The following is a 25,185-nucleotide window of genomic DNA, read 5'->3' on the forward strand; positions in this document are numbered from 1 at the left end:
CAGGCTGGCTAGGCATCTGGCCCCAGTGCTCTTTCCTGCTTGGGGCAGGGGGTCCGACTTGATGATCTGCTGAGGTCCCTTTTGACCCCAGCATCTATGAATCTATGGGTGGCACGTGTTCAATGAGTAACGGGGTTTTGCAGTAAACAGGCCCTGGAGCGTGCTTAAAACATTTCAGGTGGACTGTTCACAGGTTACGAGCTCTGCGAGCTGCCTAAAATGAATGTGATAAGGCCCTTAAAAAGGCCAGGTCAGGCTGTTTTGAATGCTGGATTCCTCTATGAAGCCCCTGAGGTTATTTTGTGAATCATGTTTGCAGTTTGAACGTGGTTTGGCACCTTGAGGCACCCGGGTGAGGGTCACTGGCCCAGGGTTATGCCAGTTTGAATTCACTGTCCTGAGACTTTTCCCTTTTGGATGCTGGTTTTGTCTAAGTGGCAGGTGTCCCGAGGAGGCTTTTTTTTGGTTGCCAGCAATAAATAGATGTTAGATATGAGGGTAATGGACATGATCTTTTGTAATCTAACCCGATCACCTAGGCCTCTTCCCATAGTGAGATGGCTCTGTTTGCAAGCTGACACTATACTTTCATGTTTGTCTTTTTACAATTAAGCTTTATTATTCTAGCCTAGTGTCTGTTTTACTGGTCGGCTTTTAGTTCCACCGAGCTCCCCAGGACACAGGCGCACAACAGCAGTGTATCAAATGGGAATAAAGGGCGTGAAATGCAGAAAGACTCTAACCTGGCATGTCTTCATATTGGCCTTACTGATAAGTTGCTTAGGGAGGTGATAGGGATTGGCTTCCAGCCTGTTTCTAGTTGCCTTGAGTGTCGTTCTGCTTGTTTTGTATTTCTGTACCGCTTTTTAATGAAGAGTTCGTGTTGACATGGGGTTTTTTGTGTGTGCTTCCCTTTTTTTTCTTCTCCTTCTGCGTTTACTCAGAAATGGTCTAAAAGTCATTCGAGCTGTAAACAATTCCAGGTAAGGAGAGAAAATGAAATGGAGTAGTGACCAAAAATTCCCTTGTGGGAAAATGGGAAAAGAATTGTTGTGCACAGCACTGGGCTACAAGGAAAGAAAAATCTGTCAGGCAGAGAGAAATAAAATTATTCTTCAATTCAAGAAATATTTTTATACTAGCAATTTATCATTGGTTGGGTGAAAATAAGGTTTGTTTTCCTATCTCCACATATTTATTTATTTATTTAAACTAAACATGATACAACTGTATTGAAGCCCCATAGCTTAGGGATTTCTTAAATTTCCCCAGGACATATTGTATTTGTTCTGGAGGTGTACGACAGAATTACAGACTAAGTGAGAATAACATGAAGGGCTTGACTTAAACCCACAAAATCAGAAAATAACTGGCTAAAATTTTTCCAAACATCATGTTGTAGCACATGTGGTTTAGAGGTTATACTTGCATGAAAACAGTGACATATAACAGAGTTTCAGTTTTACACTACAGTTTGCTTTGTGAGTGCTTAATAGTTTGCTTCCCTTTTGTGATTTGTTTTTTTTTACATTATTATTTTTTTCTTTCTGTCCTTTTAGAAATCTAAACAGCTACAATAGGTCAATAAAAAGTCAGCATTTGCTAAGAATTTGAGAGAAGCTATCATATTGGGTACTACTGCATAGTATTTTTTGCATTTACATGTTGAATGTAAATTTTCTTTAAGAGTGAGCTCGGTTCTCGTGGATTATCATAACGTGGGAAGAAGTTTTGTTGTTAGTTTGAGGCTAGCGTGTCCTCGTGATGTCCCCTCTGAAACACTTATTTTGACACTAATATAGCTTGTCTTCTGTTGTATGGTTCTCTCAAAAGATAAGGATTTGCATATATAACATATATTATTCTGAAGTAGTATTTAAAATTAATTATCAAAAGACTTCCAGGCCAGTGGGGGCCAATCTTTTCGGCAGGCGTGTCAGAAGTTAGACCCTGTGCCCTCCCTGAGGGGCACTCTACTCTTCTGCCTTTTCTGCTCTCTGTCTACTCCCATGACTGCTACATGCCCCACGCACCGGCTGCCCGTGCACCTGTGTCATCTGCTGCAGGTTGACCAGCTATGATCTATGATACTTAGTGCAAAGTATTCAGACAAGAGTGAAGATTTCTACATTAAAACAAATATTTTTCATTTATTTATGTCCTAAGTAAGCCTAAAGTATTGTTTCACTGCCTGTCAGGATCTGGGCTGTTTTTTGGCGGACATGCAGTATGTTTCAGAAGTCTGAGACAGTTTTACTGTCTTGTGTTCATAGATATGATGAGCAGAAAATGATTGGAAATACAGTTGTTAAAATATGTTGGCCTGAGAGTTTAAAGCAAATTGGAATAAGATAAATGTGCATGGTAAAGCTGAATTTATGGTGTAGGCTGTTAGGCTTTAATTTGCAATTATTTAATATATACTATAAAGATAATTGTTCCCAAAGTGTCGTGTATCGAGCTAGGGTACTCTCCTAGTTCCTTTTTTGTTTCAATGAAAATGAGGAATTTGAATTTTACTTTTGTGTGTGATTTCTGGCCCCTAGTTTGAATTGACACTTGTGGATACAACTACAGTTCAAATAATTGGCATAAGTTAACTGCTTGTTGGGCTTTATCTAGTTATGATCATGGTACTGCATTTAGTTGTTGTTGTCAGCTGAAGTGTTATCATTGTTATTTAAATGTTATTAAATACTGTTGTGAATTTTTACTTTTAGAAAAAAACCCCTCCAACTATTGATATGATATCATAGATCAGTCAAGTCTAGGTAGCCATAAATAATCATTTGTAATAAATAATTATAATGTAATTTTAATACAATATCTTACAAATCAGTTTGTCACTTAAGAAACTTCTAATATACCACTGTAACTTCAGAAGCTCCTCAGTCATGTGAGTTACACAGTCACCCTTTTCTTCAGTCTGCTCCTACCCTCAACTCCCTGACCTGCACTTACATCCCACTTTCAGCTTCTACTGGACTACAGGAAAGGATAAGAATTTGACTATGCAGAATAGCTTGTAGGATCAGGGATTGGATGAATAACTCCAGTCATACTATAGAAGTTAAAGTACATCTGTGTGTCTTTGAGAAGCTTGTGGGGGTTTGGAAGGTTTTTATTTTTAAATTCTGGAAGGTAAGAGTCTGCCCACTTGACAAGTTCAATGTTGAAAGTCCTAGCAGTAATCTAGTTTGCTGTATTGTTTTTTATAATTATATCAATGTTATCTTATGTTCCTTTGAGGCACATAAGATAACAGTGAGGATGTGGACTGGTATATATCAGATTTCTGTCTTTGGTCCCCTAGTTCTCTGTGCTGAAGTGTGAAGGACTGAGTTGGTGCTGAACCTTAACCTTTGTTCTTAAGTTGCTTGTGTATACAATATATATACACATACACACAAATTTAAGAAAAAAGTGGGGTTTTGATGTCTTTATTTTGAGGAAAAACAATGAGTGATATATGGTTACTGCAAAACTGATATTGTTTTGAGCTTTTCCTGGTAGATAATTCCCACATCCCCTGTCACAGGTTTCCTTATGCAGACTTTCACAGATCCAAAAAGAAAAGACTTGGGTACCTAGAATGGGACTTTAGGTGCAATTTAAGAACTTGAGTTTAGGAATGCAATTGTCAGCTTATAAGCCTAGCTCTTTTTTGGGGATTACAACATATGTAGACATCAAAGTTTTCACTGGAGTTCTGTAAGTGACTGACTAGAGTCACTACCCTGCACTAGATTGTGCACCAAAAATATGTTGGCCCCATATTGGATTGACACTGATATAAGGAAAATAGAATGTGTCAACAATTGGCTTTTTTTGGCTGATGTGGCCGATAACACCATCAATAAATGCCCTGTGCATGCACGCAGCTGCAGTGCAGCACGCAGGCGGCCAGGAGTGCAACCTGGCAGGGTAGAGAGCAGCTAGGTCCAGCTGGTAAGTCTGTTGTGAGGGAAGGAGCGTTGGGGGCAGATCAGGTACCCACAGAGAGGGAGTGGGGCTGGGGCAGGTGCTGCACAGCTGGGGTGGGGTGTGGGATGCAGCCGTGAGGTGCTCATCTGGGGAACATGGCGGGGGACAGCTCCTGCCACTGCGGGCACCCCAGGAGAGCATGGGATGTGTGTGTCCCTGGTTCTGCACGTGGGGCAAGGGTGGGCTGTCGTTATGGGCTGGGGCGGTGCCGGGCTCTTCTTGGTGGGGTGTTGGGTTGGGCTGTGCGTGAGGCAGGCAGTGGTGGCGCTGGAAGGGGAGGGTTGGGGGACTAAGGCATTTTTGGTGTGACTGCAGGCCCCCCTTGCAAGCTCCCCTTCCAGCACCGCTGCTGCCCACCCTGAGCACAGCCCAGCTCAACGCCCCTGCAGTGGCAGCCCACTCTCACTGCACACACGGATACAGGGACATGTCTCCTATGTCCTTCTAGGGTGCCCGCAGTGGTGGGAGCTGCCCCTACACCGTGCCCCCTGGATGAGCTGCTAATGGCTCCATCCCATGCTCCATCCCAGCTGTGCAGCCCCTGGCCCTGCCCCTGCCACATTCCCTCCCTCACCACGTGGGCCTTGATCTGTCCCACCCGTGCCCCTCGCCCCTTCCCCCATAACAGACTTACCAGCTGGATGCTGCTCTCCACGCTGCCCAGCTGCATATAGGCGGTCAGATCTGTATCAGTTGATATGGCTTCTTAAAAATCGGCTATCAGTATGGACCAAAATTTCTCTATGCACCCCTACCCTGCACGTGCCTTGACCTCTTTTTCTGCTTCAGTCGTTTGAGAGGCCTGATCTGGGAGGCATGCTCCAAACACACCTAAAAACACTGACAGGATTGGTCACATCTTAAAAAAACAAAACAAAACAAAACAACCCCCTCCCCCCCCACAGTGGGCATAACCTCTTTCATTCAAAATCGTGGCTGAAGCAGGTGCTATTGCCCTTTTAAAAAAAGAAAATCAATAATTAATAGCTATGAGAGTCACCCAGGTTGTGAAAATCCTGGGTCTTCTGCTCTCCTCAACCTGCAGGGTTTACCTCTTAAGATAGTGGCTGAATTGCCAGGTTATGGACTGATCTATAGTTAGGGGTATTTTTTGTTCTTTTAGTTATATTTCTCTGCAAAGTAGCACAGATTTTCAAGATTTATTTAGCCAGAGAGAAGGAGCATAACTTTTTAAACCAGTGATCTGGGCACTCACCTGAGAGGATGACAGCTGGGTTTCATCTTTTCTCCTAGGTCTGTTTAATTGTTTCTTCTTTCTGTCTGTCTTTTTAACTTCTCATTCACTTCAGAACAGCCTATATCACTGATTCTCACCCAGGGTGCCCTGGCATCTAAGGGTGCTTTGCTCTTTGAAGGGCATCATGAGGTATGAGGGAATAAACAGATAAAGGCAGGTTCAAGTATGTCCCTACCTGGCCAGTTCCCCGCTCCCACTGCCCAGCCCCCCCCGGAAGGAGGAAACAACTGTAATATATACATTAGTTTTTGAAATTGGGTGCCACTCAATTCACAAAAACTTTGGATGGGTGCCTGGAGTCCAGTTAGGCATAGTGCCTTGAGGCTAGCATTTAGAGCATTCTGGGAGGTGATGGATCTGGATGCTAACTCTTCAGGCTGAGGTGGGTGTAGAACCAAGGTGTCCTGCATTTTGCATGAATGCTCAAACACTGAGCTAATGCAGACTGTTGTCTCTTCTTTTCAGACAGGAGGATGGCCCCTATTCCAGTTTATAGAAGTGATGATATAGTGCCTAACTCCAGGAAGGTTCTGGGCTATGAATCCCTATGTGTTGTAGGCAGGTTCTTACAGCCAACTTAGCTCCCCAAGCTTCTGAGTAGAACAGAGCTGGAAGAAACACTGTTCATGGCAGTTGCATTGTCTAACTTAGGCAGATTCCTGCTGGGCGCGATTGCTTTTGTCAATCCTTCTGAGGCATACAGCTCTCTCTGGGCACACCCTTATGCAAATTTAATTAGATGCGATAAACTTGGCACAGTTTGCCCTGTTTTTATTGCTCCTGGGCACAGTGTTTACACCAGCCTGGGGATGCTCATACTCAGCTCAACATGCTGTGAAGGAGCTGGCTGGGACATGAGGGCGCTACAATGTGGGACTAACTGGCAGGGAGCCTCTCACTGTAGCATCTTTGTGCCTTAGCCAGCCCTGATCAACGTCTGCATGTGTGTTGCACCGGAGTAACTAACTCTGTCATAGGATAGTACTTGTGTCAGGCTGTACTATCTTCTGGCGGAGTTAATTACTTTACTCTGGCCTAATAGAAACGCACGTGTAGACCCTGATGCTTTACTGTGGAGCTACTTTGTCAGTGTTGCAGTAAACATCTCATGTAGATGTGCCCTCTGTGTACTAAATAAGGAACTTATGCATCAAACCCAGGGCTGTGGATTCGGTTCCAAGTGCCTCACAGTTAAGCATGATGATGCATAAGTCTTTCTGTGGTTGTACACTGAATCTAAGATAAGTACAACAGAGGACTACAAGTTCTTTTGGATTCAGTTCTCAGTTGGCAACATATGACATTGTCATTATATATGACAAGATGTTTGAGAGCTTTGTTCTAGACTAGTTTGAGAAGTCTAAGTCATTGTTATATGGATTGAACGTGGCTAGATTAAAGACCGTAGTCTTGTACTAGATGTAAGCATTTGTGTGTGTGTGTGTGGCTTTTTATTTCTTCCTTTTTTTCTTTTTTATTGTCCTGTAGATATTGGATTCTAATGTAGATACATGTAATAAAAATAAATTTATTTTTTGCAGCAGTCCAAAATGGAATCCAATTTGACTAAAAGGTTTTTAGAAGGGGAATGAAACAACTTAAGAAATTTTCTAGCTTCTTGTCTTTCATATGCTGTGTGAAAATAGGTAAGAATCTGGTTCTTACATAGGTGTCACAATCTGTTTAGATGATAATTATATGTTTGACTGTTCCATTTGATAGCCTGCAAAAACCCTCCTTCTCTGAAGCAGACTGAGATTGAGTAGGATCCTATCAAGGTAAACTGACTGCAGAAATATGCTTAAAGAGCTGTCATAGAGCTGTTGTGTGTACACCGTAATGAATTTCATTTTTTCATTTGATACATTTACTTCTGCCACATGATTTGTTGGACATAGTTTTTAGAGGCTTTTTGTGCATTAATAGACTGTTGTGGAAATGTCTTGGGGTAGGGAGTGGTAAGAAGGGAAAGATCCTTTAATAGTACTTTTTCATAGTATGTAAACATGTCCTTGTTCATGCACTGGATCATTTCATATAGGCTTTGGACACTTGGATTGCTAGGAGTCCATGGTTCACTGATTCCAGAAATGTAAGTCTATTGCCTCTCCACTTTGATAACCTCCACTTCCTCTTACTTCCTTTGCAAAATCATCTTTTGGACTATTCATTTGGCATTTCACAGTGTAAATTTTAGCTGTCCTTGTCCTCAGATCTGAAGGGTGTGGGTACTTGTAGGCATTGCTGAAAAGAAGTCATGACTGCTGTAACATCCTCTACTAGGGGTTCCTCCTTTGTGGGAGAGGACACAGGAGCTGTTCAATGTATATCTACACTTTAAAATGTAATATCTGTTTTTTTCCTATGTCTTTAGAATCAGCTACATAAAAGCTAGTATAGATAGGGCTTAGATAATTTCAGTGTCCCCTCAAAAGAAGGTTTTACAGAAAAAAAGTGCTGAAAACATAGGAGCCTAATGTACCAGTACTACTGCTATATCAATACAGCTGTATCTGTGATGAAAAACAGACGTGTATACACATTCAAATAATCTGGGAAAATTCTCCCAGGTTCATTCTTCTGGTACAGAAACTTAACCAGAGCCATGTATACAGATATTTGAATGCTGAGGCCCTGAAAAGTGCAGAGCTTGCAGTGCTGGCACTGTGCAGCAATGGGGCTTTCGGGGAAGCTGTGCGCATATCTCAGCCTACTGTGCAGGCTCCTTTAGTTTGCCTGGCAACAGTTGGCAGCATTGCATAGAGCTGTCCTGATTGGCTGACCCGGACTGCCTGTATTTCCCTGCAGCATAATATGGGGATTGTGTTGGGGATGTGTTCTGCTCCCTGCTGGACATCAGCGTCTAGTGACGCACTGTCTCCTAAGAGGAGAAATGCGATGAGGAAAGAAGGATGCTGGAGGATTGTTCGTGATCCCAGGAGACTCTCCTGAGGGTGATCCCAGGTTATTCCTAGGTTGTTATAGCCTGGTTGTTCCCGGGTTATTTTACTCTAGGAGAAAAAGCCTGAACATGTGTATACTTGTGGTTTCTCCTTGGAGAGCTGCTACTCTTTGAAGAGCATTTGAATATCTGCATGTGGCCAATGAGTCTAAATTGGCATAGGTTAGATAAAGACTAGGGTAGAGAAACTGTCTGTGACTTGGATGGCAACTTGACTGCAGAGTTCTCTAGTGGAGTGATTTTCAATCTGTGGTCTGCAAACCTCTGGGGGCCCATAGACAATGTGTAAAGGGTCCGTGAAAGATAACTATGATCAATCAAAAGTATGTAAATATGCACGCTAACAGTTCAAAGGCATCTGCACCTCCATTCAAAATTTCTGTAGGGGTCCGCAAGTAAAAAAAGGTGGAAAACTACTGCTCTGGTGCATATGGTTATATAGCTGGTCAGTAGGGAAGAAGAATGAATGCATACTAGGGGAGACATATGTGTGGTTGAAAGGGAAGGAGGAATATAATTGTTCCTTTCCAAAAAAGGAAATAATAGTGGATACAGTAACGGTAGTTAACAATATTCACAGTTTCCTGATATTACATTCTATTTAAGAAATTGTAATTGCCTTTAAGACATTTTGTAATTCCAGATGAGAATGACTAAGAGATTGGAAAGTGAAGTTCGAGACACATAATGTAATCTGTGCTGTAAATTGTTGGGAACCCTTGTTATAGCACAGCATTTATTACTTAGTATCTACTGGAGTGATGTTTTCATTCAATTTCATTTTCCCTTGGTATAGTGCATCAAGCTGTACCCTCTTGTCTTTTTCTCCTGCTTATTTTTAATATTTCATTGACTATTTTCCTACACAGTTTCTGATCTTGAAGTGAATTTGAACTTTGTTATTTGATGAACTGATAACATTTTTGTTTCTTGATAATGTCATGGTTTTTCTATTTTTTAGCCTTCTTGCATACTATGGGGGGAAATCTGAAGTCTTAGACATGTAGGTAGATGTCCCTTCATTAATATAATGTTATTGTGAAACTGATTAGTTACATTTGAAGAAGAATTATTTGGATTTGACTTATTCACCTGTGTTTTAATGAGGTTTTGATTCATTATGGCATAGGCAGTCGCATGTTGTCCCGTTATGTAACTAAAAGTAAATCCGCCTAAAAATCCCCTTTTGTTCTGCTACTGAAGAACACTGTGGGCTGCCAAACCCAGGCTGAGTCACCACAATCGTAGTAAGTGTTTGTTACTTTTGCAATTGCTGTTATATTCAGTATGCTCTAAGTCAAAGTGATACTGGTGGGTTAAAATGCTATATTTTTAAAGTGTCTTGTTCTTTATGATGTTTAAATAACGTTTATTAAACAAAGAATTAAAAGTGTGTTTTTACTATTGGTGGTGGTAAACGTAAAAGTAAATCCTTATCTCTGACAACAAAAATGACTAATCAGTTTCTATCCAAATTTCACTTTCAGGTTCTCTTGTTTTGGCAAGACTTAGCTTGCAAAAAAATTATGGGGAGTTTCCTAACGTGGTTAAAACCCCTTTCATTTTGGACTTGATTTAATGTACCTTTTTCATTTAGTTCTGAGGACAGAGATTTACAAATTCTTAAGCATGCTGGAGTTTGGGCAGTAATCCAGTGCAAATTTAAACATGATTAACTTCACTGTTGCAGGATCAGAGCCTGAAAAAGGAGTGATAGCTTGGTTAGAATACCTAAATAAAATGAAATAACTGCAAATCACTAATTGAGCCACAACATGCACTTTGGATCAGAGTTTGCAGTACCCATCCTTTCAAGCTGGAATTAGAAATCACCCACATATTCAGCTGCAGTGAAGTAAAAGTGTTCATCATCACAACAGATTTCTTAACTGTTGTAGGAGTTAGGGAGGGTGCAAGGTTTTTTGCCCCTTGCTAATTATACAGCACAAAAACAAGAGACTCAAGGCATTCCATAAGACTGTCAAGTGGCATTTACCTTCCTACTGTGTGGAGCATATGTAGTCTAAAAAAAGCTATTAAAAGGAAGCTGAATTTTTATAAGTTGGATCATCAGTTAATTTCCCTATTCTGCTTTTTTTGAGCTGAACTTGTTGTTGAGGAAAAGGAGCGCCGAATTAATTAGACGTGGGTAGCAGATACCAAAACACCCTAGAATACGTATAGAAAGAGATTGAATACAAAGTACCGAATTTCACAGCAGTTACAATGTTTGAGTCATGCTGTCAAAAAAAATAAATAAATAAAAAGCTGTTTCTAAAAAAGAGACTCCTGTCAGTGAAATGATATTAATGCAAGAAAGGAAAGTCAAATATACTACATGCCCTGTTTTCTTAGGTTTTTAAAATATTCTCTAGTGTTTAACTCATAAATCATGAAACATTTATGGTGGGCGATTTCCTATGCTCTGAGAAAATGACACTGTGCTCATGGTTTTTACCTTCTGCTTTCAGGGTTTATGCTCATATTTCACTGAGGTAGGAATAAGTGAGCAGCATTATAGCTTTTAGCATCCTGATTTGTATGGCAGAGAAGTGAGCAGCTCTCGTAGTGGTGCTGACTTCCTTTTACATTTTTTTTGCCCATAAAAGGAGAAATGACTGGGACTGGAGAGAATCACAAGACAAAAGTATGTTTTTAAAATATCTTTAGAAAACTTTAATTTTTGTGTTGCATTCCTGGCATTCCCTTCTGTGTATTTTTTATATGGTAAGAATGAAGTACTGAAATTTTGAACCTGAGGTTTTTATTACTAGGAAACCTATGACTCTAAATAAAGGCAGTCTTTCTAGGAAGGTGAAGGGTAGTTTGTTTGTTTTTTCCCCTGGAAAACTTTATAGTGACTTCTTCAGCCAGCCTCTACAGATCTGAAATATTTAATTGTTCTGCTCTAATATGTTTTCTTTAAACAATTATAAACTAAGAGTTCAAGAACATTTTTCTGTGTGGAACATGGATTTTTCTAGGGTAGTTGAACATCCATTGTGTGGGAGGGAGGAAAAATATCACTTGTCTAAAACTGCATCATCCTCTAAAACCTGCAGAAATTTTTCTCCTTGGAACGGGAGGAACAATTATCTCTGAGTCTCCCATTCTGTGTCAGGGAATGTCTGTGCAGATATCTAGATCTGTATTTAATGCTGATTTATTCAGTGTTAATAAAGATTTTACATCAACAGTTTATTCAGGGAGGAGGAGTGTTGGGATATTTCCTACTGGACCTGTGTAGAAAGCGAAACAATATATGGTACTGTGGGTGGGAGGTAGGGATTCTTTTTCTGCAGCTGCCATAATCAGGCCTGGCACCCAACTTTGACATGCACTCTACCCTCTCCTGTTCTTGTAAAGAAAATTCAAAAGCATCCTCATAGTTTCATGGGTCTTTTAGTCATTTATTTGTTTTTTTAATAGGAAACTTCAGGTTGACTGTTGGCTTTAATAGATTGTAGTTCAAGAGAACTAGCATAATGATGAATCCTATTTAAAATATAATTATTAGTGATAGTATATACTTTACTGTTTGTATACATGCCATCTTTGCATATGTAATTGTTTTCTTTTGGGTAGTAGTCCTTTGGGACTTCAATGCCCTGTAGTCAAGGGTGTAAAGTTCAGGGTAGACCAACCTGCCTTTAGGTTTCTTTAATTTTTAGTTAATATTGTAGTTAGAATTCTTAATGTAGCCAAAACGGTACAGTTTTAAACATGTTTGCAGGCAGATGCTCTTCAGCACTATCTGAACACAGTAAATTTAATTATACCTGAACACAGCAAATTTTAATCAAATAGAAGTTCTCCTATTAATAATGGACAGTGAAGGACATATACCAATTAAGTTTTCGGTACTTAATTGGTATATTAAGTGGGATTCGGAAGAATCCCATTCAGCGGAGAAACTCCTGACTCTGGCAGCCAGTGCTCTAGTAAGCCCTGGATTCATCTGCAGCCCAGTCTTGATCAAGAAGGCCTTGTTTATTCATTACTGAATTAACAAGGGCTTCTATGCCCTCCTTGACAATTTAAGTTCTCACAGATGTGTATGACTTACTGGTTGGCCTCAGAGGCATTTAATCAGTGATTGCACTCCTTTGCCAGCATCAGAGTATACAGCAGGAATACTGGAATGCTCTACTGCTATCTGCAACACCTGCCATGCTGTCTACTAATGTAGGATGAATCCCTATAGCCAGCCTTCTCAGTACTAATGAGATCAACAGCAGTTGGTTACTGTAAGCTCACTCATTTCACTAGTCTCTTTTACTGGCTACCACAGAACTCCTAGCCCTGGGGATGTCTAGTTCAGCCACTGTCATTTCTGTGTGTCAGATATTCTTGGACTTAATAAAATTCCTGAGAGAATGTGTCCATGTACAGAAGAGAAGGTTTTGTTTTCTTTTTCTGCATTAAAGCAAAGAGGTTTCACCCAAATACTTAACTACTCTCCCCTCACTATGAATCCAGGTACACAAAAGAGGGAGTCCAGAAGAAATTGGCATCTTAGTGATGAGCTGCCCCATTAGTATCTTTTATGGCTTACAGCATAATATTCTTATTCAGTGGTATCATAATCATTCTGGACTTCTTGGTGGGGAGAAGGGGGGCAGAGACATCAATTGAAAGTTAGCACTGATTGGTTCCAACTTTTACATGTGCAGGTAAAGGCAGATCTAATGTGTGATGCACACAGTCATGTCTTCTGCCATACTACAGTGCACTGGAGGAGGTGCAATTGTGGGATTGTGCATTAGATCCAATCATGCCTTATTTCTGATGTAGGGGGAGCCTGATCCCATCAGGCATGGGACTCTTGGTCTTGGCTGCACCCCACAAGCAGCCAGGACTGAGAGACCCATCAGCTATGAACACTGCTGTAGTCTCCTAGGTGTGGGTATGCGTGGATTGCCCCACAGCTGGGAGATTGCAGCAGCAGCAGCAGCAGCAGACTGTCTATGCGTGCGAATTAAAGCTGGATAGAAACCAGTTATAAAGGTGTCGTACCATTTCAAGCAATAACTTCATAGCTGGTTAGACATTTTTTAGGTGTTTTTTTGCCTGTGTAGCTTATCTAAATTTATTGCATAATTAACAAGGTAATTGTGCAACAGGTGTTGTGTGTAGAGGGGGTCTCTAAAACAAAATCTTTGCCTCTGACTGGTTAATCAGTCCACCATACATCTTCACATTGGGACAAATATCTTTTAAGTTGTTATTGTTCTAAAAGTCCAGTTTATTTAAATAAAGACATCTTTGTCTTATTCTGATGAGGCTTTTGCCTCAACTGTTCTTGTCCAAACAGGTGACTACTATATTTACAGAAAGAGATGGTTTTGGCATCCTGTCCTGGACCTTTGTCTCAATGAAATAATCTGCTTCATCTTCTGCAGACTAGGTCTAGTTCTGATTATTCCTGTTTTAGATCCTAGTTTGTAGGTTGCAGTGCACCTGACTTTCAGGAAATGCCTTATTCTGCTGTTGGGGAAGTCTCATAATTGCCAGTGCTTTCCTTTCAAACTTTCCCGAATCGTTGAGTCTGTTCACCAAAATTATGGTTGTAGCAGTTTACCTGTGGAGATGAGGTCCCTTCCAGCCCTAATATCTATGAATCTATGGATGCTTATCGTGCTGGGATCCTTTGACCCTAGCTGACTTCCTGCCCTTTGGGAGGAGGCTAGACCCAATAATCTTATGAAGTCCCTTCCAGACCTAACTTCTATAAATCTATGAATCTGAATCTGTGAATAAAGGGGAAACTTATCTGTGACTGGCTGAGCAAGTGAGTAACTCTCCCACTTATTTTAGATCTCTTTACTGCTCTGGGTCTTGGAGTCAAAGAAAAATCTGAATATACTTTCCAGTATTGATGTTGGTGGACTTCACAGGTGAAAATGGCATACCTCAAAATAGATCTCCTCATCAGTTAACTTTAACCACATCAGCCAGAGTATGTGTAACTCCTGGGATATGTGGTTTCTTAAAACTGTGTTGCAGTTTGTTAGATTTTACCCAAAGTCGTTGCAAGGATGGTGGTGATCAGTATTTCCTCAGAGGCACATATGAATTTTTATTACTTTACATGTATGTACTGTAGCAGTGGTCTCGCTTCTTTCAACTAAAATGATGGCCCTTGGATAGTCCTTTATCCTTTCCTGTCCTCCCTCCTCCCTCTCAAAAAAGGGTTTTCATATACATTCACTTAAACTAAGAAGAGTTTATTAACATTCCCAGTGTCTATGCTTGAAGAAACCACAATCCAAGTGTGGAAAGATAATGCTTCTATGATATATTACATTAAAAATGGGGAAGTGTACTTGCCTCTCGTGAAGTAATCTATCTCTGGGACTTTTATCTTGGGCAGAAAGGTCCCATTTTTACTTGATATTTTTTAGGTTTTCAGAACAGCATACTGGAACAGTTCAGGAAACAAAAATGTTTGGTCAGGGTGTTAAGTCTGAAGAATTTACCATTTGTCAGTAGCATCTTTGTGTTTTCCAAGCTACCTTAAGTTCATAGATTAGCAACTTGAACAATATGTAGCAAAATGGTGTATTTGTAACTTGCCCGCTATGGAAATAGATTCCTTGGGTGAAGTTTTTTGCAGTTCTCTAGCCTTTATACACAGGTCTAATGCTCTATTATCATGCCTTTTGTAATCATTTATACCTGTCCAAAGTTGGTATAAACAATTACTTTTCCGAGTAGGTATAGTAGTCTACAGTAATTGGCAACCATTTACTATTCTGCGGTAACTAACGGACATTTACTTCTGTGGAAAGTAACATTCCCTCTGTGTGCATTTTTATAAAGACAAAATTTTAAAAGTAAATAACGTGGAGCTTATCTCATTTGGGTTAGAACAGTAGTTCTTTAGCGCACTGGTATAGCAACAGTTTAAGAATGAGATAAAATGAGATAACATCCATTCCAGTTTAAGTAACTGTCCCGTTTAAATCTGCTAACCATTTTTGACTATAAGTCTTGGGTTGCTTTGACACCCTCCCCTCCCCCCAATTTATTAACAGCAGCAAACATCCAACCTGCTAAAAATCAGTAACTTAAAATGTCATTAGATAATATTCCAGATCTTTTCCACAGAGCTGAAAGTGTGTAGGCACTGTTACTTTTGACTACACCGTGTGGGCTTCATGGGGAACATCTCGGGGCCCAAACTGTAACCATTATAAATCAACATTGCCTTCAGATTAGGTATACTGATGTACCTCAATTCAGATCTGGAACTTTATTATCTGCAATCAGCAAAACTGGTAGTTCTGAAAATGTGGTATTAAAGGAACTCCTGAGTACTCATCTAATATACCTGTAAGGATACATCTCTAGTTTATTTTGAAATAAGTTGTCTTTAGGAAGGGTGCAATATTTTCTTGGCAATCCAGGAAGTACTGTTTTATAGCAGAAAGTTTCATAGTTTTCTTGTTGGGGTTGGTATTATAAAATTATTCTTCATATTTCTCGTGGGCTATGGATAAGAGAGGGATTCTAGCCAAATACAGCCTCTGTATCGATTTAGAAGTACATTCTGGAAAGGCTTTGCTTTATTTAAAAAAATAAATAAATCCTCAAAGCTTTTTTGAGCAATTGACTGGCATTTAAAAAAAAATCTAAGCAGATGGCATTTCCACCCTGTTCTGAGTAGACGATAAGCACAGTGATTATGGTCCACATTATCTCTTTCCTGGGGTTTGCCTTTGTTAACTAAAATAACAGCAGCAGTATATAAACATCCACCTAAACTTGGCTGTTCCTAGGGTTTCCCCTGCAGAATCTTTCTGCCTCTCTGGGAGATGCCTCCTCTCCTTCTGTTTCTACTGGATCTGCCCATCTAACCTCAGATTTGGGGGGTGGGGGAAATATTTTTGGTCTTTTAAGCAGGATTCAGTCTGTTTGTATTACAAATTACCTAACAGGAAGACCCTGTGCCCCCATGTCCAGGTTCTTGTTCTAAATCTCCTTATTATATACAAGGGATTTTCTTATAGAATATTGAAAATATAAGCCCCATATTTTCATTTTTCATATTTAAAAACATCTCCCTTTTTCTAACAAGAAACTTCATAGTAGAACAGGAAATTGGAATGACAGAATTCTGAGATTTGAGGAAATTCTGCAGTGATTTTGCTTTTTAGAATATGGCCTTTCTTTCAATTTCATTCTTTATCTTTATTTAAAACTTCATCATATTTGTGTTTTATTTAGTCTTTCATCTGCAACATTCAAAATACACATTCTGTTTTTAACGCTGCTCTCTTTAACTCCTATACATAAAAGTAGCATCCACCAAGAATCGTCTGTTTTATCAAAATCAGATCGTGTGGCCTGTGTTATTTTTAAACAGCAGGAAACTTTCAAAGTGGTGGCTGTATATTGCCATAAGTTAAACTGGCTGTGTTTTCAAAAACCTGCATATATAATAAGCTTTACTCTCCTCAGGTTCACTTTACTCTTGGACTGAAGGGATTGAAGTGAACCCTCTGAACCCTTTTATAAATGTGTTTTAACCAGGGTTAATTGACTCATTATTGTTTTGATGACAACTCATAAGTAATGTTCTTTCCTTACTATCATATGGTGATTATCTTCTTTATCCTTTCTGCCTTAAAGCAGCATAATGCTATTGCTAAATTTGGAAGTATAAGTGGTATTTTGTATCTGTTCCTCTGCATGTTTATTATGCTGATCTGAAGGTAGAAAGAACTGCCCCCTCCTCAATAAAGGAATATAGAAAGGGCTTCAGTATGCTGTATGAACCTGTTTTATAAATGTTTTTGCTTACTTTCACTTAAGAAAGAATTTTAGGAATGGCATCCATCTTGCATCAGTAAACATGTTATAAATATGATTCCTTTGGAGTCCACATAGGGATTTTTTACTGTTTTAATGATAGTGAAGTTTTTTTTTAAGGTAATATTCTCCTTTTATAAACAAAAGCATTGTGGTTTAAGAAACAACAGTCAATTTGAAGAAATAGTATAGGTCTTTTAGTTCTTGGACATGCTTTTCCTTTCTTCCCCATAATGCTCAGTTTCCCAATAGATGGCATCTCTTGGCATGTCTCTCAAACAGCTCAAATGTTTTGCCTCAACCCTTGCCTTGTAGGCCGCTCCACACATTTCTTCTTTGCTGCAAGAAAATTGTTTCCTGATGTTTAAAGAAGATTTCAAACAGACTTCCACTTTTATCTCCTCCCCCCACTTTTTAATCCTATCATCTGTACTGTTGTTTTGGTATTATTTATGCTTTTCCACACTAAAGTACCATTTTATGTTTTGATTACATTTTAAATTGCTCCTTGTTTTTATTTTTAGATTTAGAAATATAATGCCTTACATTATGAAAACCCGCCTTCTCGTTTTTAATAATTCATTACTGGCCAACATTATCTTAAAAATCCCGTATTTTAATTAGAGGACAGTTGTTCAATCAAATTTGAAAATTTTAATTTCATGATTTCTTTTCCCTCAAAGTTTGTATTTTTTAAGCCTTCTTTATAGTTGTTAGCATTATGTTCATTTTCCCCAAATAAGCTGAGTTACACATACAATGAACCACATTTTCCTTTAGGTACATTCTTTAGTTATTTACTTTTTTAATATACTGGTGCACTTCCCCTTGCTTTCCTGTAGATAATTCCAGATTTAAAGTTTTGAATTAGGCCTGCATACACCATTACCCCTAACATCTTTGCATGTTGATGTGATCTGAAATTCTGGTTAGCTAAATAATTGGATCTTTTCATTCTGGATACTGCTGGTTAAATTCCTTTTGAACATCCTGTTTTTTGATCCTCAAGCCTATTGCCTGCACATTACTCTACTCCAAATTTTTGTCTTATGGCAACTGTTTGCTTCCATGCTTTGTGAATTGAGTTGAATTCTTTTTTATGACAATATTCAGTTTAAACATAACCAGAAGTGGTGCTGGTAATTCTTGAGCAGGGCTTTATCACTTTCTATTCCCAGGAATGAGTTTTCTGTTTAATGTGGAAAACGGTTCTTTGTTCAGACAATTCTATATTTTCTCTAAAATAAAACAAACTATATCCTATTTTTTTAAAACCAGTGCTGTTTGTACTGTTACATTGAGAACTTATTTCCATCTTTCTATGTACTGGCAAATATAATTTAATTTTAAAAGTGTATCTTACTAAATCCTCCTTGCTTTTTTGTATCTACTTTTTTCTGTGCTTTTGGTATGTTTATTTATTTCCTTTTCTTATAGAAATAGATCACTGAGGCTGTGAGGTTGCATTGGTTGTGACTACTGTGGCCTAAAATTTTACATATTTTTTTTTTCAAATTGACTCTTTTAGGCAAGAATTGTAAATTTTCCACACTGATTAATAGAGAGGGATTTAAAAAAATATACGTTTAAGGTATTTAACTATTCTTAATCTTTTCCCCCATAATTAATTTACCATTCGTTATCAAATAATGACTTTCCTTTATTAACTGACCATAGCATATGTATCCTTGTCCTATCTACTTTTTCACATGCATACTTGCCTTTTGTACAGAAGACATGAAAAATGTCATGGAGAGTCAAGCTTAAGAAGAGATGTGCTACTGTCTGGAGATAAGGTCTCTATTTAAAAACCCCTTTCCCTTTCCAACTGCTAGACAAGGAAATGATTCTGGGATTACTGTCAAGGACCTTGAAGCTTGTTGGGAGGCCAGGTGGGGGGAAGCAGGGGAATGCAACTTCATATAACTTTGACTAGTAAGTGTTTAGGAAACCCTGAGTGTTCTTGTGGTTCTGTTGTTTTTTTTCTGTCTCTAAGCCTTCGGGCTGATAAAAATAAAAATGATCCCTTTGTAGGAATTATTCATTTTCTGCAAGAGAGCTCTCAAATATTTTCAGTGTCACTTCTTTGTCCTGCTAACCCAGGGGCAGGCAAAGTCTGGCCCGCAGGCTGAATTGAGTCTGTGTTGAACTCCATTTGCTGGCTGCATTGCTGTAGCCAATTTCCATGGAGACCCCAGCAGTGGCGGGGCTGTGACAGCACGGGGAAAGGATTTCCATGGAAACCGGCCCCAGCAGCACTGGCAGGGCATGCGGCTAGTCGGGGAGCTGCTCCGGGGCTAGGATCTTCTGGCGGTGACAGTCTGGCGCGGAGCCAGGGCAGAACTGCAATCCACTGCCAGCATGTGGGCAGGGGCTCCTGGGAAATGGAGTCTGGCTGCTGGCCGAATCTGCCATTTTGCCCACCCCGTAACCAGTGAACAGCTACTTAGTGTTACAGCTGATCAACATCTAGTGAGCTTCACTTTTCTCTTGGGCTTCCGAATAGATTCTCTTTCAGTTAATAAGACCCTTATTGGTTTTAGTTCTGCTGTAACTCGGTCATGAACACTCTGTGTGAACTTCCATTCTATAAAGACATTAACAGTAATTTGCTTTCATGATGAATTGTAGTGTGAGATAGCAGCCTTTTGTTTGGGATATAGTTGCTGCAAGGTAAATCACCTCAAATATGTCATCTTCAGTAAAGGCAGAATTGCCTATAGTATGTTTTTAGAAGTTGTACACATGCCTGTTTTAGCAATAAGTGAATTGTTAGACTATTATTAATAGCAACTGTTTTAATTTAATATTGACAGATTGCCGTCTCTCCTGAAGTATTTAGAAGACTGGTGAAACTCGAAGGAGGTAAGATTACACTGAGGTGGTGTTTTCTTTTATTGTGTACAGTAGAAAAACTTTATTTAAAAATATTCTCTTGTTCTCTGAATAGATTGCTGTTTTAATGTTGCACAATGCAGTTTTCAGAACTCTAATTGACTCTAGTGCTTCACCTATACAAAGATCATTAAAAGGTCTTGCTATGGGATAACAATTTTATAGTTCTTTTATTTCTCCCTTTCATTTAGCTCTTGGACACTATCATCTCTTCCTTCTTCTGATACATTTCACTGTTCCTCTTGTTGGCTTTTTCCTGCTCTGGCAGGCAGATTTTGAAGCTGGGATCAAATTGGTTTAGCAGTACTAGACAAGAAAGCCATACTCGTGTTTGCTCCCTCCAACTACTGCTACTAAAATACGTATACTTTTTCCTTGCCTTCTAGCAACTTGACCTCAGAAGAGTCTGTGAAGACTAAGTACCAGGGCAAAAAGATGCCTGGTTTTGTGTTTTGGGGGAAATTTTCTCTTCCTTTTCTTCCCAATCTTTTTCTTTTGAGTTGATCTTTTTAAATCAAGAGCCTCCTAATCAGAGCGGAGGAGCTAAGTGGTTTTTACTTGTCTCTCTTTTTTTAGCCCACTGCTTAGCTGCAACAATTTCTCCCCCAAAGTTGCTCAGTTAGACATTTACTTCTTTGTAGGGTGACTTTTATTTCTTTTTTTTAATGCCTCAGAAATGCTTGCTATCATAATTATTTTTTTCCTGAAGTGTGTCTCCTTCTAGTGAGAAAAATATAGTTGCTTGTCCCTCTAAGAAATGGTGCTTCTCTTTAGTCAAACACCTCAGCTGAAGAGCTAAAATGACCCCCTCCTCCCTTTTTTTCCCCCTCTGGGAAGGACTTAACTTTATCATGGTCTCAAGCATAGATTCTTTAGTTTTTCCCTTAGCGTGGAGCTGTTAATTCCTTCAGTCCAGAAAGCACAGTATGGCAATACCAACAGTAAAAACCTTTTCTCAAAGAGTGTGTTCTAATTTGGACAGCTTTGGCCAGTGGTGACTTGGTCTGTTAACAGTTTGATTACACTGATGAACTATTTACAGTTATTTCGTTATGGATATTTTTATTCTGATGTAATTTTAATTAGAATTATAAAACATAAACAGATATGCAAATTCAGAAAAAAATATTCTGACATACGACTATGTATACAGGAATCTTCAGTGTTAAAAACAAAACTCAGCTTTGGGAACTGATTAAGTATGCAAGATTTCAGAACAGTATCAGTAATTGAAAACCCACTGTTGGATTAGGAAGTTTTTGATGCTCTTTTTGCAGTTGCAATTATACTGTGTAGCTCTGATGCACTGATTCCTTGTCCCGGTGACTTGTAGACTGAGCACTGTACAGTAATACCTTGGTTAACAAAGTAGATGTGTTCCATGATGTCACTTCTTTACCAGAAACTTCATTACCAGAAGCAGAAATACCATAGGAAGCATAGGGATGTATTTCAGTATGTCAGAGAAGGGGGGTACAGTAGGAAAATATCTTTAAATACTCACAAAGATAAGTGATAAATATTCACAAAGCTACTCAACTGCCAGGGCTATGGACCTGGGTGCACAACCCCCTAAACCTGCCCTACCGCCTGCTCTGGGCTTGGGTGGGGCAGCTCCCTGCCACTGCGTGCACTCCTGGGGGCTCAGGGGATTTGAACCCCCCAGATCTATGTGGGGCAGGCTACAAGCTTGGACTTCCCCCCTGCTTCCATCCCCTAGGGCCTCTGCAGCCTGGCGGGAACAACCTGGCAGGGCAGGGAGCAGCGGGGCCACGCGAGGATTTCCTCATCACTGCAAGCTCCGTACTGCCCTGGCAACACCCCCCCTGTGCACAGGGCTGCAGTGAGAGCAGCAACATGGGGTTGTGCCCCTCAAAGTGTCACACACTGGGGGTATGTTGGTAGGGCAGCATGGAGCTCGCAGCAGCACAATTACCTTTGTGGCCCCGCTGCTCCCTGCTGCCTGGGTCATGCCCGCTGGGATGTGGAGACCCTGGGGGAAGGAAGCAGGGTGGGAGCCTGAGTCTTCAGCCTGTGCCTACCCTGCATACAGATCTGGGGGGTCTCCCCTGCCCCCTGGAAATGCACATGGCAATGGGGAACTTGCCCTCCCCCTCTTCCAGATGAGACACCTGGGGCCCCATCCTGCTTGCTGCTGGGGCCCTGCTGCTGCACATTGTGGCCCCAGGCCCAAAGCCCTATGCGTTACCCAGCTGGGCAGCATCCCGAACCCTGCCCAGCTCCCTCCCTATATGGCTCTCAGTCCCCTTCGTTCCCCCACATACTTGCTGGAGCTACTCTGCAGGCTGCCTGGGACCATCTCCATGCATGTGGCGCCCCCGGTCTCACCACCTTCCTCCCACTCCCTCCTAGCTCCCTGCAGGCTGGAACTCTGCCAACCTACAGGGAGCTTGCTGCAAAATTCGCGGGTTTCTCTGGTAAAATGTGAAATCCGCATTTGCCTCGAAACATTTTTCAATTATTTTTTTCATGAAAAAGGCCGACTTCGTTATAAAGGAACTTCATTCCCAGAGGATTCATTAACCGAGGTATTACTGTACTCATTATTGTGTACATTTGGATCTGTGTATTAAGTAGAAATTTTTTTGGCATTGCATTAATACGATAATACTGTAGTAAATGTTGACTGCAATTCAAGGCTTTTTGTTTAATGATAATTGCTTTTTAAAGTTGATTCCCATCTTGAGCTGGGGAACATGATTCTCCTATGGAAAATAAATGCTAATATTCTTAAGTTCTGGACTATGGAAGAATGGCAGATCTCATGAAACAAAACAAAAAACATGCTGCACCCTGCACCTAGAATAGAATTCTGAAAATACTTATTGAAAAGCAGACTTAAATAATATTAAATGCATGCCACTCTGTTTTAGTAACCTGTTCTGGAAACTCAGGTCATCCAAACTATAGCAAACCAGTCTGGTAGAAACAGTTCTAGCATGTAAAAATATTTATTTTTAATTAGCATAACTACTATGATAAGGCTGCATGCTTGTTGTATTTCTGTTGTTTTGTTGAATTCTTAATATAATGTCTATTGGTACCAGTGACTATTGTTTTCAGGCAGCTGTGCTAATTTTGGCAACAAATTCACCATTTTATGTTCCCATTTAAGTTGTTGAGTTTGATCTACTATAATTGTATTGAATAAAAACCCAAATTATGTATATTGCATGTCTACTTGAAACAACTTTAAAATTGTTAAGGTAAGCCTATTTTAATATTCCAGATTTTTTTTAAAGAACAAGTTTGGACTTTCTTTGGCATAATCCAGTTTCTTTCCTTTGTAAGATAGGGAAGTGTCATCTGCAAGGTTGAAAGGAAAAGCACAGTGATTCCGGATGCAAATCTGTGTGTTTTTGTATGACGAGCAGGCTCAAATGTCTAGTTCCATTACTTTGTATTGTTGAACCTGAATTGGAACGAATACATTTCTAGGTAAGAATTTTTCAGTGTCTGCAGGTGTTGTGGTTCCTCCTCTACAGTGTCAGAGAATCTCTATAACCCAAGATAAAGAATATTGCAATGTAACTGTATTTCTGTTAAATGTTCACTGTACTTCTGTTAAAGCTTCACTTTGGCTTCTAAATGTTGAGGAAAATAGGTCCACGCTCCCAATGATTCCATCATGGCAGAAGAAACTCTGAATGAAACAACTTGTTAAGTAAAAGCATTAGTCTGCTCTGCAAAAAAAATTAAAAAAATGTTGAGGCATCATGAAAGAGAAGGAGATCTCTTATGAGAAATCCTGCAGAATCCAAAGGTGTAAAGAATAGTACGACTGTACTCGAGCTGCCCCCGGGTCTGTTTCTCCTTTACAGTTCTCTGCTAATTTGGCCACTGTTTTCAATCTCTGAGGGCTACAGAGCCTAAAGAGAGAAAGTGTCAAGCACATAATTAGGCTCTGGAATTTTGGAACATTTTTCATCGAGAAGAGAACGCCGTATAAAACTATATACTAGTTCTGATGTCAAACACACTTCCTCATCACTAGGGATCCTGGTTTTCCCTGATAAAAAAATCTCAGATTCTCCGATTTAAAAACTCCCCAAATCTGTGATTTAAAATGAAAGCCCACCCACCAGCAGTCAGGGCTACAACGTCAGGGACCCGTGTCCACAGCCCCCTGCCCCCAGCTGGAGGTGGCAGCTGCTGCAGAGTGAAGCCTAGCTTCCCCCCTTCCCCTTCTGCACTGCCTCCTGCTGTGGGTTTGGGCAGGAACGGGTCCTATCCTGGGGGGGGTGGCTCCCTGTGCCCCCAGATCTGTGTAGCCTGTGGGGTAGGCTCCCACCCTGCTGCCCTCCCCCAGGGCCTCTGCAGCCTAGTGGGTGTGAGCCGACACTGCGTGGCAGAATGAGGCTGTGCAGAGAAGGTGCTTGGAGCTGCGAGCTTCACGCTGCCATAGCGATCTGTCCCCTGTGCATGTGGCACCAGCAGGGACAGCGGTGCAGGGTTGTGCCTCTGAGTGCTACTGCCCGTGCAGGGGGTGCCTCACCAGGGCAGTGCAGCGGCAAGAAGATTCCCACTCCCTGGTGTCAGGTTATGCGTACTGGTCTGAGGAGGCCCTGGGGTGGGCAGCAGGGCACAAGCCCAAGCCTGCAGTGGGCAGCTCACACTTGCCCCACCCTGCACACAGATCTGGGGGGGTGAGTCTCCTTTGCCCCCTGGTATTTGCGCGGTGATGGGGAGCTAGCCCCACCCTCCTGCCACCCAGACAAGCTGTCCTCAGCCTCATCCTGCTCCCCATTGGGGCCCTGTGGCCGCGCATTAGGGCCCTGGGCCCCAAGCCCCACACACTGCATGGCTGGGCAGCAGCCCCAGCCCTGCCCAACTCCCTCCCTCCCTTCCTATGGGGGCCTCAATCCTCTCCACATCCCCCCTCCCCCTTACCTGCAGGAGCTGCTTTCCAGGCTGTGGCAATCACATGCATATACATTTCCTTCTTAGACTTTTTGAAAGGAAATATGCTGTTTGAACTAGGCTCTCTCTCAAATGATGACTCAAATGAGAAGGGAAGCCACACTTTTTCATACAGCATTCATGTTGAGAATAAGGAAAATAAAAGTAGTGAATTGGTTAGATGTAATAAAACAGTCCATAAAATGTGAAAGTAAATCTCTAGGTTAGCTTTTCCCTTCTTTCTGTCAGCAGGATAGCTATGAATCATCAAGCAGGAGATGCTGCACATCAAATACTGCAAAAAAGCAACTTGTTGCAAGAGGAAACATTAAATCTATCCCACATTCTGAAC

General features: G+C 40.6%; 1 protein-coding gene across 6 annotated transcripts in view; it reads left to right on the plus strand.

The window, feature by feature from the left end:
• The first annotated feature begins 19,812 nt into the window (after positions 1–19,812).
• Positions 19,813–25,185, plus strand: part of FAM49A (family with sequence similarity 49 member A) — a 51,277-nt gene continuing 45,904 nt past the window's right edge. For 3 of the 6 annotated variants that reach the window (XM_019537379.1, XM_019537376.1, XM_019537381.1), the window contains exons 1-2: positions 19,813–19,883; positions 23,226–23,372. The gene's annotated coding sequence lies outside the window, so the exon portion shown is untranslated. The remainder of the gene's footprint in view (positions 19,884–23,225; positions 23,373–25,185) is intronic. The other 3 variants (XM_019537377.1, XM_019537382.1, XM_019537380.1) reach the window with 3 other exon arrangements.

This window comes from Crocodylus porosus, unplaced genomic scaffold (genome assembly GCF_001723895.1).
Source record: "Crocodylus porosus isolate Cpor-Errol unplaced genomic scaffold, CroPor_comp1, whole genome shotgun sequence".
In the NCBI taxonomy this organism is placed as follows: domain Eukaryota; kingdom Metazoa; phylum Chordata; order Crocodylia; family Crocodylidae; genus Crocodylus; species Crocodylus porosus.